Raw genomic sequence first — 16,023 nt, 5'->3', positions numbered from 1 at the left:
ACAGACTTGTCAAGACATTGAAATTACTGGTTTCATCGGAAAATCCCATTTTTTGTAACAAATAACATAGGCACATTACAAACCCAAGTCAAAATGGGATTTTATTTCATGCGGCCCCGTGTGCTGAATGTGAGCATTGCTTCAGCAAATATCTCAAATTTTTCTCGACCCTTTCCTTTTTCGTTACAGGCCTCATCTGCGAAATCAGGCTTGTCAAAAGATTGAAGGTATTCGCTCATTCGAAAAATCCAGTTTTTTGTCCCAAATTACATAGAAACAATACTAACCAAAGTGGGAAAAACCAAAATGGGACCAAATATGTCATGGGGCACTGTGTACTGAATGTGGGCATTGATCAAGCAAATTTTGCAACTTTTTCTCGACCCTCTGTTTTAAGGGTATAGGCCTCGATTGCGAATACAGACTTGTCAAGACATTGAAATTACTGGTTTCATCGGAAAATCCCATTTTTTGTAACAAATAACATAGGCACATTACCAACCCAAGTCAAAATGGGATTTTATTTCATGCGGCCCCGTGTGCTGAATGTGAGCATTGCTTCAGCAAATATAGCAAATTTTTCTCGACCCTTTCCTTTTTCGTTAGAGGCCTCATCTGCGAAATCAGGCTTGTCAAAAGATTGAAGGTATTCGCTCATTCGAAACATCCAGTTTTTTGTCCCAAATTACATAGAAACAATACTAACCAAAGTCAAAATGGGACCAAATATGTCATGGGGCCCTGTGTACTGAATGTGGGCATTGATCCAATAAATTTCGTAAATTTGTCTTGTCAAAAGATTGAAGTTTCGTAATTTTGTTTTGTCAAAAGATTGAAGTTACTGGTTCCATCGAAAAATGCCAGTTTTTGTCACAAATTACATAAAAACAATACTATCGAAAGTCAAAATGGGTTCTTATGCCTTTGGGCCCTGTGTTCTGAAAACGAGCCTTGATCGAGCAAATTTTGCAAGTTTTTCTCGACCCTCTCTATCAAGGGTAGCGGATCATCTGCGAATCCAGACTTTTCAAGACATTGAAATTACTGGTTTCATGGGAAAATGCCAATTTTTGTCACAAATTACATAAAAACAATTCTAACCAAAGTCAAAATGGGATTTTATGTCATGGGGCCCCGTGTGCTGAATGTGAGCATTGCTTCAGCAAATATCGCAAATTTTTCTCGACCCTTTCCTTTTTCGTTAGGGGCCTAATCTGCGAATTCAGGCTTGTCAAAAGATTGAAGTTATTGGCTCATTCGAAAAATCCAGTTTTTTGTCCCAAATTACATGGAAACAGTTCTAACCAAAGGCAAAATGGGACCAAATATGTCATGTGGTCCTGTGTACTGAATGTGGGCATTGATCCAACGAATTTCGTAAATTTAACTCAAACCTCTCGATTTACGTTAGAGGCCTCATCTGCGAAAACGGATTTGTCAAGACATTGAAATTTCTGGTTTCATCGAAAAATGCCAATTTTTGTCACAAATTACATAAAAACAATATTAACCAGAGTCAAAATGGGATCTTATGTTATGCGGCCCTGTGCATTGAATGCGGGCATTGCTTCAGCATATTTTGCAAATTTTTATTGATCCTTTCCTTTTTCGTTAAAGGCCTCATTTGCGAATACAGTCTTGTCAAAAGATTGAAATTATTGGTTCATTCGAAAAATCCAGTTTTTTGTCCCAAATTACATAGCAACAATACTAACCAAAGTCAAAATGGGACCAAATATGTCATGGGGCCCTGTGTACTGAATGTGGGCATTGATCCAACAAATTTCGAAAAAAGAAAGGGTCGAGAAAAATTTACGAAATTTTCTGGAGCAATGCTCGGATTCAAAACACAGGGCCTCATGACATAAGATCCCATTTTGACTTTGGTTAGTATATTCTATGTAATTTGTTATAAAAAACGGGATTTTTCGAATGAGCCATTGACTTCAATCTTTTGACAAGCCCCATGACATATTTGGTCCAATTTTGACGTTTTTTGTATTGTGCCTATGTTATTTGTAACAAAAACGGGATTTTTCGAATGATCCAATAATTTCAATTTTGTGGCAAATCTGTTTTTGCAGATGAGAGCTCTAACGAAAAAAGAAAGGGTCCAGAAAAATTTGCGAAATTTGCTGGAGCAATGCTCACATTAAGTACACAGGGCCCCATGACATATTTGGTCCCATTTTGACTTTGATTAGTATTTTGCCTATGTTATTTGTTCCAGAAACGGGATTTTTATAATGAACCAGTAATTTCAATTATTTGCCAAGTCTGTATTCGCAGATGAGGCCTGTAACGTAAATACGAGGTTCTAGAAAAAATTACGAAATTTTCAGGAGCAATGCTCGCATTCAGATCACAGGGCTCCATGACATAAGGTCCCATTTTGACTTTGGTGAGAATTTTGCTTCTTTTATTTGTTCCAAAGACGGGATTTTCGATTGAACCATAAAGTACCTTTTAACATATTACAAATGGTCTTTTTGATATCCAATAGGCGATTGGCAACTCTTTGATAGAGTGCCGTCAAAACAATGTCTGAAAATTCAAGTGAGCGCACTCTGAAGGCCAGAGCCAAGGTGAAGTGCATCCTAAAGGCCGGTTAAGACAAAGAAATGCTCTATTGCCTGTCAGTTTTCATCCTCAAACCATTTGAAAGTGAAGACCCTCATGCAATTGCGAATCCTTTAGAACAGACCGGGCCGGTGGCCATAATCTGGATTTTCAAGCCTCTATCTTTAGGTGGGCAAATATCAGAAGGTTACCAATCTCCTTTGGAGTAAAATCGGATCATTCGTGGTATGGTGTTAGGTTTTTCAATAATTCCTTTGATTGAAAACTGGAGATTCAATCTGAACAAATCATTCTTTGAGTATGGGGGTTGGATTTTCAGATGCGACAAAGAGCGGCCCTTAATTTCTTTCCACCATGTATTTGGTGAAGGCTTCTAATAACATCTCCATATGAGGTGTGCGAGGAAGCCAACTACAGGGCTGTGTCCCTGAGATGACGCTTCAAGTAGTTCAACTTTGTAGTGGAATTGAGCTCTGGGCACTCTTGATATACATCGCAGAAGGTGGGGCGCCATTTGTAAAATTCCTTTGCACTTTTTCCTGTGAAATCACACGAATCCAACGTCGGTAATTGATGAACCAGGCGACAACTCATGGGTCTTAAAGCAGATTCAGCCAGATTTCCTAACCAGAAATTGTCTCCATTTGTTGTTTGTGAAGGTTTGCTTCTTTCCTTTATTCCTGGAACACCGTTTACAGGATTTTGTGCTTTTGGCCACAAATTAGTCAATTTTGGATAAGCTCGATTCCATTGCGCTTGGCCCAGGGGGACTTCACGGAGGCCATGGTTATCGGGCAAGCTATTCTGCCTTTGCCAAGCTTCCATATTTAGCTGAGCATTTGCCTCCTGATAACCTTCCTTTTCTTGGTACCCCATTACACTTAGGGATGGTGAAGACTTTTCCCTATATTTCTGAGTAATCTCTGTGACCCTAATTTTCATTTCCGACATTTTTTCAAACATTGCTTGCATAATGAGCAAGGTCTCACTTTTGTCTGAACTCCGTAAACAACTTGAAGGAAGCAATTTTCGACGTGGACAGTCAAGTCCCTCAACCTTTTCGGTATCTGGTGTGTTTTGATTGGCACTTGGGATTTGGGATCGGGCTCCTGTCTTTTTGTGTCTGAAGACTGTTTAACGGGGCAAGGACTCTAAGGGCAATTGCTCTCTGATAGCTTTTGCTGAGTTGCTCAAACTTATCAATCATCTTGTTGTAAATGTTTGTTGCATCACTCCTTTCTGCCTCATCGGTACACTGAATCAACTCTGCTTGACGAAGTTCCAATTCGCGTTGATGGGTGGTTGCCATGTCATGAAGTCCTTGTAGGATGGAGGGATTAGGGTCCTCTCGTTTCAATTCCGTTCGCAAGAGGGCGATAGCATTGGCCAGAGCATCGTATTTGTCGTCCCTGGCTTTCGCCCGTGCTTGCTGCTCACTCCTCAAAATCATCCTGGGCGTTGACTCAGCCATTGTCGCTGATTGTCGAATGTTTTCACAATTCAATGTTCACATTCACTTGGCTTGGAAATCGAATTCGAGTTCCAGAAACAATATACGAGTTCTCAGCAAACTTTAGAAATTTGTAGTACGTTTCTCGGCATGCGTATCATTCAAGAAAGTTTGTTAATTGAATGATTTTCGAATAATCTAAAGTTTAGCTTATGTAAACATCAAGTTTGAAATTTCTAATTAAATAAAGATAATAACCTTGAGATTTGTTTCCTTGGGAATCTTATCTTGCTTTTTTAAAGATTCCCGGGTCGCGGCACCATAAAAATACCTATTTTCCGTCCAGACATTGATATCCACATTGGACGGGATTTACATAAATGATTTTGACCCAAGCACTAGGTGAAAAAACCTTGATAACTCTCTGAGATGGAGAATACCTAATACATGGGCTTCAATTTTCTAGACCTATCTTAAGGCCTAGTTCGAGCTTCCATTATCAGGGCCTCAAACAATCATCAATCGACTAAGGATACAAATCGCTAGCTACCTCTACTCCTCACGGTCTCAGATCAATCTCGGTTGTCTGGCATACCTGGGCCTATCTTCAAGGCTAACTACCCTGCAAAATGTGGTCACTATCCTAGTCTAAACGCGTCTATCAAAGTCGACCTCTACTCTAGAGTCTAACTACTGATTTCTGCTACAAGAGTGATGAACTTTAGATACAGTTGTTGCATACAAATCACTTGCTACCTCTACTCCCTACGATGCCAGCACGATCTCGGTCGTCTGGGAAATCTAGGCTACTCTTCAAGGCAAACTGTACAGTTCAATCTACTTTATTCATCACAAACCCACCGCCTATCAGCTGTCTTGCTCCGGTAGGAAAAGTGCGGGAATTGTTGGGCCAATGGGAAAGGGGAGATTCATACATAAAACAAAGACATTATATTACTGTTCATTTCGTGTTGAGATGGTTCAATGGAGATCCTCGGATGAAGTCCAATTGACGGGATTGAAGGTCCACTAACGGAGTGACGAAGTGCTGTACTCAGACTCGGCACTTCCCAGGTCCTCTTGCTCTTCTGGACGGCTTCCTGGGTTTCCTACTCCCATACGATGACGATCTCTGTCCTTCAAAACAGTTCCCACTTCTTGGCACCGCAAACAAGGGCAAAATCCCAGCATTTAGCAATGGAAGGTGGTTCATCCTTGGAGAGGTTCAAAAACTCTGAGTTATCTCCTCGAGCTCCAAATTGAGGCTTCTTTCGTTGATGAAGGGTGATGGGTGACTTCTGCTCTCCTCGAGCACGAAAATGTGACTTCTGCTCTCCTCAAGCACGAAAGGGGGACTCATTTCCCGCTGTCCTGGGGTTCACACAGTGGGCTTCTTTGTTGCCCCTTTTCCTTGCATTCATTGCACTGATTCCGGCAATGCAAGTTGGAGACAACGGTTTTTACCCCTCTGTTGAACGCTTGTCCAACCCTGTTTCGTGCAAACAATCTCTCCTTTGTCCAAATCTTCGAATGTGCACGGAACATACTTCCCCCCCTTGGCCTTATGAAGTAAGCCAACACAAACTTGGTTACAGGGGGAAAAAGGAGCGACAATTTGCAAAGGGGCAATGAGCGACAGCTGAAAGGTGCACATGTAGAACACATGTGAGAATATTCATGAACTGTCTGCAGCATAATATTTTTGAAAAGGATTGAGTGATCGAGGGTTGGGGCGAGAGAAAAAGAAATATAAGAAAGCAAGACTGTTAAGTTACATTCCCCTTGCTTGACAGCTGATTCCCTAATCTGTGCAGCTTCTCGTACTTCACTCTTGTTACTTTTTCCTCAATCAGGTATCTTAAGGCCTTAGAATTTAGATCTAGAAAAACTTGCCCAAAATCATCTCAACTCCCTACTCTCTTTGTATCCCTCTCTGTAACGACCAGATTAAATTCCTTGCTGGACTTCTCCGATTGACGGGTGACTTTCATTTTCAGGCTCAGGACAGCCAACATTCACACTTGGCTTTCCTGCCTTCAATTTTGGATGCATGGGTGTGACTTGCACTTGCTGGTTTGGTCTCCTTTTCATCTTTTTCCTTCTCTTATCCATTTGGCTTTTGGATTTGGCCTGGTTTGCGTCTGCCGCTGGTTCATTGGTCATCTTTCCAACGCTTTTCTCGATAAAGTGCTGCTCGTCTTTCTGTGGTCTTCTCTTAACATTGGTGGTATCGTCATGGATATTCTGGTCAACTTGTACCTCCCCCCATTGGGCTGGCTGGCGTTTTCGTCGTTGATTGTGGTCTCGACCACCCTTCCTTTTTCCCCTCACATTGGGGTTATCTGTTTTGTTGAGCCCAAAGTGCAGCAAGACATTATGAAATCTTTGACATTTCTGGCAAGGAGGGGCCCTGAACTTTCCAAAATTATGCTTGACGAGGCACTTAAAGAATAGACGATTTACTCGAGCCAACTGCCACCTAGCAGACGTAGGGTAGAGAGCCACTTTCTTGCACTCTCTTATTTACTTATGGGCCGGCTCATCACTGAACGGGCATCGCTTTCTCTCCACTGTTCCCACTGTGTTAAACATCATTTTTGATTGCTGTTGAGGATGTGTCAAGTTTTTCTTGTTCATCTTGGCCTTTCTGGGCTTTTATCTTCCACCTCTTTACTTGTGGTCGATTTGGGACGAACTTTGTTCACCTGGTAACCTAGTAGCCCTGTAGCGACCCTGCCATGCTCCCCGTCTCCGCTTTCTCCTGCTCGCGTCTATGCCCTTTTCCTTCCTATAAATGCAAGTTAATCCGACAGTAACTTGGTCTGCTTGTCAACTACCATCATAAACAACTCATTTCTTGGCTGACCAACGTGGTCCGCCAAAACGTGATTCTTTTGCGTTTTAGGCGATACATTATTTCATAAATAATGATGTTCTAAAACCAACATTGGTAACAGGAAAACGACTAAATAACCCCAAGCTTATTATTCGTATTTGACAATGATGACTCTATAACGTGGTGTAAAAACGCTTAGAATGCAAAAATTATTCCTTTTCTTGTTATTTTTGCCCTCTGTAAGAGGTTTCGGTATGGGGGCTGTAATGGTTCGTTCTTGTTCTGCTGTTGGCTGACTCCTTTAAAAGATGGACATTCTTTTTGCCCTCCTTGACATAAAATGGTTTAAACCAATTACGAAAACTTGTGAGCATGGCCACCCCAATGAAATGGCCTGCAACAAATTTGCAGTCACGCCCGCTCTGTGCACATCCCCTTCCATACGTTCCCCCCACCATCACTTGCATCAATGTGGGATAACTTTGACTCAAAACTGTTAAAAGACAAAATTAAACCTATGAAATAATTCACTCCTTTTTGATCGGAATCGTATTTTCAGTACTCATACGCAGAGAGACATGAGACAAAGTTTGGGACTGACGCGGTATTTTTCTCGTGTGTTTTGCTTTCTGAGGTGACAGAGACAAAAAAACTTGCAGTAAAAGTTGCATCTTATGGTTAAATTTGAAGGCCATTTAAAACATAAGGCAAAACATGGCGAGCCACAGAGACCGTGAATGCTGCCGAGTTCTCCCATGTCGGAGTTGTCCGGTTTTTATTTCATTTTCCTCAATGTCATTGATGCGTTGAATAATCTTGTCCAAATAGTCATGCAAAAAAGATAGTCTTTGACTTGAAAGATAAATCCTCCTAAGGCAGGAATTTCAAGGTCAAACGATGGCTGTTTTTCCCATTCAGGGTTGCTAAGAGCCCTCCTAAGGCAGGAATTTCAAGGTCAAACGATGGCTGTTTTTCCCATTCAGGGTTGCTAAGAGCCATATCCAAACCATACGCAGTACTCACAATATGGCCAGATACTTCACCTCCAATGCACAAGACATAAGTTAGGTTAACCAAACCACATAGCATTCCATATGTCGAAATCAGTAGGTCATTCAAATCATGCCATGCCATATGGTCTATATTGAGGATCTTCACAGAACTCAAATGACCTTTATTGTAACCCCCAATCACTATCAAGGTCGTGTCATTGAGCACCACTGTGGTATGAACCCTTCGAATTGGCATTAAGGGGGGTCCAAGGCTCCATTGTTGAGTAGTTTTGTTAAATATCTCCACAATGCCGTGCTCCGTGCCATCCACATTTCCTTTCCCTGCAATCACTATGGGCGTGCCTCCAATTACACTCATGCTGCCCCTCTCATGAATTGAGGTCAGGGTCGGAAATGTCTTCCATTGGTTCGTGTCTGTAAGTATTAGATAATGAGCTCTTCTGATCCTATTGCCTTGTTGAACTATTGCTCAATATGAATGCTTATATCCCCATTTGTTACAAATATTTCTCTGGATATTTTTGTCCATCTTCAATAATGTTTTTCAACCAACATGTCAATTGCCTCACTGGTGAGAAGAGACGGGTATGCTGATCATCGAAGAATCCAGCTTAGACTTGATTGAGTTAAAGGAAAGTTCGTGAATACCTCTAAAAGAGGAAAAGAGCTTATGTTGAGTGAAAGGTATGAAAACACACCAACCTTATCCAATTCGACTCGACTTTGGGGCCCAAATTTAGAGTCTAGACCATTTCCGAGACATACCCTATGTGTCAAAAATCATGAACCAAAGGAATGTTACTTCAAAATGTGAGCCATGCCGTAAAGCTGGTCACCCCAATCCGTTTGCATGTCTGGAAAGACATCGCCCTTTTTCCACAACTATAGCAAATTTAGCATAGTGCGAGTTTGCTCTATTCAAGCCTCCTTCTGTTGGAATGCCAGGGCAGAAAGGTCAATACCATGTCAGTTCTAGACTCGGGAGTTGATTACAATTTGATTGGCTCCATTGTCTTGGCCCCATTTTACTGTATCTCAGTTTCGAAGTCATCCAAAAGGATACTGGCTGCCACCAACGATTCAGAGATGAGATGTTGTGGCACCGTCACCGTGAAAATCCCTTTCTGTGAGATCATACCTTTCAAAGCCTGTGTCAAGCTTGACAAAAGGGATTTCCTGTTGTCATTGAAAACTTCACAAGCCATGATGAATACAAAAGCCTCTTTTGAATGTCGAATGGACGAATTGTAAGGGCCGTTGAGATCAAAGAGGACCCTTCGTCCAATGCAATTAATGCCTTAAAACTTGTGCTTTTTTGAAGTATTAGAATTCGGTAACTTTTCTATTGAGAATAAGGGTTTGTTACCACCTATAGAAGCAAAAAGATGAAGATCCGTTTCGTTAAAAATCACCTGCCCTTCGTGGTCAAAGATGTTTAATCAGTGCCATACGTCCATAGGGACATGTTCTCGGAATATTTCGATAGCATGTTAAAGCAGGGAATATTCAAGCCTGCTGACGATGAGCAAACCCAATGATTGATCCTAATGCTTGTAGTTACTAAGAATAATGGGATGCCTCGTGTATGTATTGATAACACAAATCTGAATAATTTTGTCAAATGGCCCATACACCCATGCCAAAGCCCTCGTGAATCTTGATTGCTAGATTGTCAAAAAGCCGTGCCGCTTTTTTGATGTTCCTGTTCCACCAAATTCCACCACATTCGGGCAGTTTGACTTACTTGAAACCACAAGACTATCATCAGCAATATATCTCATCATCTAAGGCATGAACCTCAACCAGGAACGAAAAATATGGTTCTCATTAGGAGAGATATTACTTGTGATAATAAATTCAGAGGACAAAAAAAAAGTATTTTTTATTGTTTTTTTGACAAAAAAAAATTGAGCTGGTGGCTTCATCCGAATTCCCTCCGTCGATTTTATCTAAGAGATGACCCATTACTAAGTTTTAAGAACGATTTGGAGATATGTATAAAGATTGTTCCAAATAAGCCTCATGGCCAAGGTTGAAGTTGGCTGCTAATTTAAAAATCGTTTCATGATCAAATTTAGCACTAAGAATAATTCCACATTACAAATTTACCGGAAATCTCATTCCCTTGTATGACATAGAGAACATAATACAAACAACAAACGAAAATCTGCACGTTTTCAAGACCTTAGAGGTCCAATGGGACTTTAGTCTACTTGTATTGAGTATTGCCTAAAGGGGTGATGCTACTTTCTAAGGAATTTCGAAGAGGAGAAAGATCATAGACATTTCGCTACTCTTTGCATCTTTGCAGACCCATTAAAAGCTCATATTGCCCAAATGCGCGAAGTTCTGCGCTATTGACGAAGGCGCAAGATGACTATGAAGGGACAAATACAACTTTGACCAAGGTGAAGGATATCAAAGAGAGATGATGCATATTACTCTTATGTCAATGTTCATGCCTGTTCCCATGGATTATGGAAATTACACACAGTTACCATTCGACGGCTTTCGACTCGTCATTACAACCCATAAAGTAAGGAGTTACCGGTTACACTAAAATTCCAAATGTGGGTAGACAAAAGAGAACTGAATTTTTGAGTGAAGCTTTCAGAACCTCACCTTTACTCCAATAATGACATTCCGTTGACGTTTCGGAACAAGTCAAAATGTCCGCCCCCCATTGAGCTTGTAACACGGTTGAAGCTATGGCAGAGATGGAGATAGGAGGAATCTCTTCATATGACGCCGATACGATTTTTCCAGTTTCCAATTCAATTATTGCGAGTTCTGGAGGCATTTGGAAAATGTGCATCCTGGATTTTCATTTCGCAATTGCATAAGTATAAGTTCTGGAGATTTAATCTCATAACCACCGACAGAACAGTTCAGTTGTTTCAAAATTTAAGAATAACTTGCATGAAACAAAACATTGCATAATCATTTCGTAAAAAAATTAGGGCATTTTCAGTAGGTTACAGAATTTTGCACGTAGCAAATTCAATCAAAATATGCAGCAGAAACAAATTTGAGAAGGCGGTTCGTGAGTTTGAACTCTCCATGAAAAAAGCTCACCCGGTTGGTGCTTCACCAATTCACTTTTGAAAAAGACTTTTTCCTCCATCGGAACAGGGTTTACAATGCAATTTGTAGGGCCCATTGGAGGTTTTTTGAGCAATTCGCAATTGGACGTGGATGAGTTGCATCTAACACCAATGCATTCCAGAACATTTCCAGGCTCCAGGCACAAAGGTAAAATAGCGTGAAGATTTAATCTGGAAAGCATTGTTCATGTTTGATATGGTAAGGACTTATTATGTTTTAATTCATCCATTGTAGAAGTACGTTAATGATGTGGGTACATACTAGGTAGATATTTGACTCCTTTATCAACCATGATTACACCATACCAACAGGCAAACACTTTTTGAATGAAGTTCTGGAGAAGCAGAAGTTAGTGTTAACTGTACCATAGCAAATGAGAAAAATAAAGCTGTGGCAGCAAGGATGAGAAACTACAAAGACCAAAGACCATTTTCGACCACCTGACAGAGAATCATGCCAAAAGGGTGGCAGAGAATCATGCCAAAAGGTTGGCAGAAAATCATGCCAAGAGGGTGGCTTAAAATGGCTTAAATAGAAATCACTTTTTTTGTATTTGCATACGTTTTCAATTCAGTTTTACGTTTGATTGTAGCCTTGGCATGGTGGGAAGGGGATTTTGCATTGGTGCAAGACACTGATAAAAAATGTCTTAGTCAGTTTTCTTAATCAATGCAAAATTGACCCTTCATAGGACCAAAACTGTTGAAGTCGTCCCCAATCTGGAGCACCCCCGACACCGTCAAGAAACCTGGGCCCTATGAAAACCAGCCGTTATGGCTCATGAGATCCATGGTTGCAACCAGATCTTAATCTAGTCACGGGCTTCTAGAGATGTGGACTGCGAACAGAAGCGAAAAAATCTTAGCTCTCAAGGTATATAGAGAAAAAGAGATAGGTCGACAATGCCTTAACAACGTGGCTGCCCGCTACTACCAGCTGCGACGTCACTCAGCGCTTCAAGAAAGAGGAGAGGTACATGAATAGGTACAAAATAACAAATGTCATAACTAAGCCTGTAACTCTTGAATGAGTCACCTATAAAACACTTTTTGAAAACTTATGTTGTTTAGTAATGTTAGAAGGCCATCCCTTCAAACCCAAAGATATGTTTAAAAAAAGCTTCACGTCTGTAAGTATTGAATAGACACCAAATGAAAATTACTTTGCTTAAAATGACCAATCATGTTATGGATGGGTGAGAATATGGATTTGCTGTTTGAGGCGGATGCATTCCCTCAAAACGACATATTTCAATGAACAGATTGAATGGGAAAACGTGTCTAAGAAATCTTCACAATTTGTAAATTTTCTGATGAACATGGTCAAATTTGAGCCCAAAACTATGCCTAGGGAACTCGGGAGAAATTGTCAAAGTTATGTAGTAAACACTCATGAAACTCGAATTTTTTGCCTGCTCTTGGTCAGCTATGTGAGCATTTGACAAAATAACTTTAATGCGAACCAATCTACAAGTACCTAAAGGGATCAACGCTTACTATTCTATTACTTTAATTCGAAGAGCGGCTCAGAGTTACTACGACCAAGAGCAGGCCGATTTGGCGGGAAGCTCGTTATTAGTCCAAATACGCGCGTGGAAGTTCTTGATCTAGTCAATCTTACCCACTCGTCAGATCTTCAAGTATTGGCCATTTTCTGTAGCACAAGACGGCCAATGGTTCAAAAAAGGAAGAAGTTGATTCAGATTGAACAAGATCTGAAAACAAAAAGAACATAGATGGAAAAAGAAGTCCCAAAAATAGCGTCTTGACCATGATAGGAAACATTTTAGACTGGCACCAAACCAAGGTGCCTACATCAATGACAATCAAACCCTCTCTCTTGATTACCGGTCACTTTGAATATTATTATGGCAAGATTGGTCACCAAACAGACCTCCTACAGCCTGACTTAGATGAAGTGAGACTAATACTATGGGTTGAAGCTTTGGAAACAGCCAGGAACCATTAGAATATTGATGAGGATGCTGAGAAGGAGAATTGGCATTTTGAAATTGAGCACACACATTCCGTTCTTCTTCGTATGAGATTGGTTTTCAGTCGCTAAAAATACATGTTTCAAATTTCAGCTCAATAGAACCACTAAATCAGAGGTTATGCTTTATCAGTAATTGCTAGATAACTCTTCGCAGAATGAATGAGCTAGCCCTCTCGTGGTAATAGATTGCCACAGGATGGCCGATTGGTCCATTCTTTACTATTTTACGCACTTTGCATTCCTGGGGCATTACTTATGACTTAGTTATTTGACTGAGCTGGAATTTGAAACAAGTGATTGCAATGACCTAGGGTCGGTCCCACTCGAAAAAAAATGTAGCCAGTTTACTAGCCTTCAATAAGAAAATTACAGACTGTACCATCCCGTTCATTTTCCAGTGGTTCTTGAAATGGCGTTCAGGCGATTAATGAATAATTGCTGAAGCAATATTTCTTGGAATTTTTACGATTTTCCCTCGCGTTCTTGGAATTTTTACGATTTTCCCTCGCGTTCGTTGAAACCTCTTGCCATGTATGTCAAGGAAAAGTGGCTTAATTTCGGATATTGAGCTTTGTGTTGGGTCTTTCTTACAAAGGATGTTCACAAATATCATATAGCTGACCATTGTTTTTGTGATCGTCGTGTCTGGAAATGAGATACAATTGAGGGTACTTTGTTCCCATAAACGGTGCAATCAAAGATTGGTTTTTCGAGTCTCAATTTCATTGGACTAGACTGTTGATAAATCATTCCTTACTTTGCAGTCAATACAATTCGTAACCATGGACAGACAGTGCAACACAAAAGAACTAGATTTAAGAAAAAAGGTTAAGTGTACAAACTTAAGAAAAATGGGTGGTATTGAGACGTCGGTTTGACTGTCGTGATCATTTTTATAACCATTTTGTCACTTATCATTCAAACATTAAATTGAAAGATCGCTATTAATATTAGCAATAATGAGAAATTTTGAGAACCTTGCTACATATAGACAACATGTAATGCTTGAATCATGAACAACGAGGACAAGTCAGAAGGTTATGTAAAACTGAAGAGATAATGACAGAGTTGTTCATGGAGTAAGCCATAGACGATTGTTTCTTCAACAGGAGCATTGTCTTAGAGTTAACTTTGCGCCTAGTGCACCCATCCTTATCCTATCTAGCTATCATAATATGGCATGGCATATGTCCCTATTTTGGCCACCTCATGACGATGATACGGTTCGTAAGCGAAAATTGGATTTGCATCATACTTCAATTGAAACCGCCTCTACCTTTTAGAGATTTAGACAATATCTTTCACATCCCGAACAGTATTTAGACTATTCCGCCTTACTTCTCTACAAGGTGGGAGATTCTTTTAATCGCCTTGAGGCCGGCGAAACGAAAAGATGTTCTGTGTCAGATTCTGCGCAATAACCTCTGTCCTGATGGTGGAGCAGATGGTATGGAATAAGCAAAACACAAATGGAAGAAAGATGTAAAATAACATTTTTAATTAAAAGGGGCTAGAATGCAAGCCGAAAATATCTGATACTGTATTCAATATGAGGCAATACCCCAACCTGTCTCTTTTCTTTGTGTTTGTGACTAATTAGATGTACATAAGACTTAACAATCCCAATCCCAACAAAAACTGCCCTTTCTAATTTATTTCTTCTTTTTTTATTAACCGCTTAAACAAAGTGCAAGCTATCTCTGTAAAGGTCTCTTTTTTGGAAAGGCCGCTTTTACTCAAGTAAAAAGTGTCAAAAACTATCAAACGAGATATTGAGATTGAAATATTGGCCAGGTTTCGTCCATTGAGAGTTTTGGTGTAGTCCTCGAAAATAATGGAAAGTTCGATGAGCAAATCCAGTTGAAGGTAGGTAATTTTCAAATATGTGGTTGGATATATCGCAAGTTTAAGTACTGAGATAGTAGTATCACGATGCCAACTCTGTACAAGTTGATTCTCCTTTTTTTATTTCCTTAAAGCTTCGGGGAGTGGAATTCCCAGCAGTTTCAGACGAAAAAACTTATTCATTGTGATTTTTTTCCTGTATTAGGTGATCGAACCATTCGAACTAAAGTTGGCGAATTTGGCTAGCCCTTAAATATACGGTTGATCTGGAATTTTAGTCAGAAACTTGTGGAAATCTAACTTCAAGGAGGGTACTGGATCAACGCCTGCATACGCCTTACGAATATTTGAGGGCAGAAATTGAACAATGAAGGAGCCCGAGAAAGAAGAGAAGTGGACTTCATTGTTTTGACTAGCCTGGATTCTCGAGGGCTTGAAGGTGCTCTCAAAACACACGTTAAGCCTCTACGGGCACTATAATTGACCCTAAATCTTGGGTTGGGACAAAGCTCATGGATGCCTTTGAGGACGTACAGTATCAGATACCTTTCGTACCTTCTGTGAAAGCTGTAGTTCTCCCAATACAAGAGCTCTCTCATACCTTTGATGTACCTGGTAAAACATGTTTGGACCTCCTCGACCTTTTGCAAACCTTACTTAATTAGTTTTAACCCAAATAGACCAGGCATAGTCAAAATGTGGTTGGACAATCGTCTTGTACAGAGTTAGCATTTTGAAACTATCTCTGAATGTAAACGTCCAACAAATCCAAACACACATTGAAAAGATTTGCCAACTTTCAATTGGATATGCTCGTCGAACTTTTCATTGCCTAGGACTACTACACCTAAATCCTTCTTAGAGACTTTATAGGAGTTGATCCTGTAGCATTCATCAATTCCTTAAGCCCAATCAAGTTCTTGACCAATATGGAGATGGTTGTAGTGCAGTTGGTCAACGCGCGACCGAATTTTGATCTGGTTCATGGATTCGATCCCAGGTCTTCCCCCGCATGCTTTACTGGATTAAATCGCCTCAAATGGCGTTCCTCGAACCCAAAATGGGACATCCCAGTGCATGTAATATGTAGGTTGTCAAATCCTACTCCAATGAGACACAAACTCGCAATAAAGATTTTTTATATTCCTGATCAACCTTATATTGAAGGGCTACCGAGATCCACCAACTCTAAATAATTT

General features: G+C 40.3%; 1 long non-coding RNA gene across 1 annotated transcript; it reads right to left on the bottom strand.

Moving 5' to 3' along the window:
- Window positions 1-9,759: 9,759 nt before the first annotated feature.
- Window positions 9,760-12,739, bottom strand: LOC131892155 (uncharacterized). Its single transcript, XR_009374530.1, has 3 exons — window positions 12,605-12,739; window positions 10,955-11,154; window positions 9,760-10,669 (listed from the first exon to the last, which is right to left on the bottom strand). It is a non-coding gene; the product is annotated as an uncharacterized LOC131892155 (long non-coding RNA).
- Window positions 12,740-16,023: the final 3,284 nt, after the last annotated feature.

The sequence above is a fragment of the Tigriopus californicus genome, chromosome 12 (assembly GCF_007210705.1).
Source record: "Tigriopus californicus strain San Diego chromosome 12, Tcal_SD_v2.1, whole genome shotgun sequence".
Lineage (NCBI taxonomy): Eukaryota > Metazoa > Arthropoda > Copepoda > Harpacticoida > Harpacticidae > Tigriopus > Tigriopus californicus.
Note: the sequence above shows the minus strand (reverse complement) of the source record. Positions and strands in the feature narration are given on the sequence as shown.